This window comes from Suncus etruscus, chromosome 3 (genome assembly GCF_024139225.1).
Source record: "Suncus etruscus isolate mSunEtr1 chromosome 3, mSunEtr1.pri.cur, whole genome shotgun sequence".
NCBI lineage: Eukaryota > Metazoa > Chordata > Mammalia > Eulipotyphla > Soricidae > Suncus > Suncus etruscus.
The window spans coordinates 92,582,502-92,585,931 of record NC_064850.1 but is presented as its reverse complement, the minus strand read 5'-3'; positions in this window follow the sequence as shown (position 1 = coordinate 92,585,931).

Genomic DNA, 3,430 nt, shown 5'->3' with positions numbered 1-3,430 from the left:
CCGCCCCACACACATCTCTTTCCCCAGTGGTCTGCCCTCAGGAGGACTAGCTTCTTAAAGACAGCAAAGAGACACCAGCTGCTTTAGAATCCCTGCTCTGTGCTTCCTAGCTTTGTAACCATAAGCAACAGATTTAATGGACTAGGGCTTCCGTTCCTTTACCATAAAGCTAAGCTAATGAATAGTACTTACCTCACAGGGCTATTGCAAGGATTAAATTTGTTTTTAATCATGTAAAATCGGGGCTTGAGTGATAGAATAGCAAGCAAGGCACCTGCCTTGCATTTAGCCAAGCTGAGTTCAATCCCCAGCATTCCATATGGTTCCCTGAGCATCATCAGAAGTAATTCATGAGTGCAGAGCTAGGAATAACCCCTGTGGGTGTGGTCAAACACAAAATAAAATTATGTGTAGTTCTTGGAACAATCTCTTGGCATATAAACTCCCATGCAGTTATTTGCTTTCATTAAAGTTCTCTTCTTAGTACATGCTACTTTTTATTTTTTTAGCAATACCTCCCCACTTAATTAACTGACAGTTAAAACCCTCAAGTGTGCCCAGCAATATATTTCTCAAAAAGCATTGTGTACATGTTCAGATGCAGTACTGGCAGAGATTAACCAGCCCAGGCAGGGGATTCAGTGGTATTCATGGGAGGCCCATGAATGGGAGGCCCAAAGAGCTACATTAGCTGCATTCACAGTGGGAGAAACTCCAGTCAACCCAGACTAAAACCTGAATCCAGGGTAAAACACACATATACACACATATATGTACATACACAATAATACATCTCTATGTTCTGCCATCATGAAAGAGAAAAGAAAGCAATGCAATAAACATAATTTATGCTGACTTTAGTGCAAAGGAATATTTAAAAAATAACATCTTAAGTAGGAAACTACTATGCTTTCCACATTAAGTATTTCATGCTTAGTTTATAAGAAAAACAAAAATGATGTGCCTAGAAATAGACATGTATGTCATTCCTCAATGGACTCACAAAAAAAGTCTTTTCTTTGTGATGTGTAATTTTATTTTTTATTTTGTTTTGTTTTGGGGCCATTTCTAGCAGTGTTCAGGACATACTCCTGGCTCTGTCTTCAGGGATCACTCCTGGAGGTGCTCAGGGCACCATATGGGATGCTGGTAAGGCAAGCACCCTACCCACACTGCTCTCTCTCCAGTCCCAGGTGCTAGGAATTTCTGATACATACGTAGCGAACATGCATGATCTCTGATAAAAAGAGGCATTCATGTAGAGCAGGATACAATGATGATGACACAATATCTCTCAGGTAAAAGAGACAGCCTGAGACTGATGGACTAGTTGTGGGTAATATTTTCTTTTCCTTTTTCTTTACCTTTTTCAATTTCTCTAAATGGTTTCTGAGAACAGTGCACTATTTTTAGGAAGATGGGTGAGATACAGAGATTGAGGCACAGAACTGCTGGATCTCTGACTGCACACACTCCTCCAATGATCTAAAGCAAAAGCAGTCAGTTCTCCCCCAAAGAGTCTGCTTTCACCCCTTCCTGCTAGTCGAGGCTCTGTGCTGTAGGTGACTGTCCTATCATAACAAGGTGCAGTCCTGTAATATCTCCTCTTCCAGGAGAAGGGGAGAAGAAAGGGTAGGGAGAAGCCATAGAAGAGAAAAAACAGCTGTGGGAGCTTGGGGTAGGAGCTGTGGATATGTAGCATCCTTAATCAAGCCTCCAGCCTGGTCATCTTTGGGGGCAGGAGGCCAGCCCACAGGGTGCAACACTCCAGCTGTGCATCTCCCGATTGGGAGGCCTGGCCATCTCCCTGCTCCAGGAGTCAGCTGCTAGGGAGGAGACAGCCCTGAGGCAGAAGGTCAGTAGAGATAGCAGCTGCCCAGATCTCCCTGATCTACTTCCCCAGAAAGTGTGCCTAGAACAAAAAAACAAACACAAAAACAAGTAGAGGGGTTAGAGAAATAGTTCAGCTAAAAGGGCAGTTGCTTCACACATGGCCAACCCAGGTTGGATTCCCCAGCACCTTTGATCCCAAGGTCCTCCAGGACTGAGTGCAGAGCCATTGGAAAGCCCTGAACACAACTAGGTCCCGGCATCCCATCTGGTCCTCCGAGCCTGCCGGGGGCGATTTCTGAGCTTAGAGCCAGGAGTAGTCCCTGAGCGCTGCTGGGTGTGAACCCACCCCCCTCCCAAAAAAAAAAAAAAAGCAAGAAGGGCCAGAGTAATAGTACAGTGGGTAGGGCATTATGGATCAGCATACGGTTGATCCAAGTTCAGCCCCATCTCATATGGTACCCGAGCCTGCCACAAGTGATTTGAGTGCAGAGAGAGCCATGAGCACCACTAGGTGTGGCCCAAAAGCAAAAACAAAAAGACAAGAATTTTCTAGAAAAGTAGTGAGATTTAATGACAGTTCTGCAGCAAGAAGTGGGTGTGCTCAGTGGCGAAAGGCCTGGGTTAGAAGTCAAGGTCAGGAATGTCTGCTTTGTCCACTGCCAACAGCTGTTTGAATGGAGGCACAGTCCTCCTCCATAGTGCCCCTTCCCAGGAGGCAGCTGGCATCATGATTTGGAGACACTCCCATTCCTGGGAGAAGAGCCATTGTGTGTATATCACAGGACACTTTAGAAGCAGTGGCTGGATGGGCAGGCATGGTGCTTCCAAATCAGCAAAGAGAAAAAAGCTTCCAGCTGGCTCAGCACACTGGATGGTGCTGGTTGGGCTCTGGGCCCCTGGCTGCCTGGACCGTTATGTCCTTGTGGAGCCACTGCAGGCTTCTTGGGTGCTTTCAAAGGTGTGGTTTTGAGACTTTCACTACTCAGGAGAATGTTCATCTGTCATTTGATGGCCTCAAAGCAGGGTTTGGGAAGTTTTTCTCTGGGTAGAACAGAAGCAAAAAATGATTCTGTATTTTAATGCCATTAAAATTTTACATACAGTTCTGGCAGTCCTCATGATGCCTACTATCTGTCTGAAGGTACCTATATTTGGGCAAGGAAATGAAGATGGAAGATCTGTAGTGGAGATTCCAGGAAAAAAATATATATAGGATGAGGAACTTCAAGCATTTGGATAATGGGAATAGTTATTCTACCCTAATATCTTCCTAAGTTTTATTTTCTAGGTTGATATTAAGATCCCACCGAGTTCTTTTGTTGGCATATGTTTGGCTTTGTGGATTACTTGAGCTTTATGCTTCAGCAATTTGTGTCTAGTGCTGTACCAAGTATGAAGAGGTTATGACAGAAGCCCAGGACATGGTCTTGGTGGGGCTAGGAAGAGCTCAAGCAGAAGAGCATAAGTCTTGCTTCTGTGAGACCCTTTTGATCCCTGGTACCATATATCCCCCATCATATATCTTCTTCCAGGTATTACCCTAGTTGCCTCCCAAGCACCTCTAGGTATGCTTAAAAAACTTAGCTTTGTCTTGATA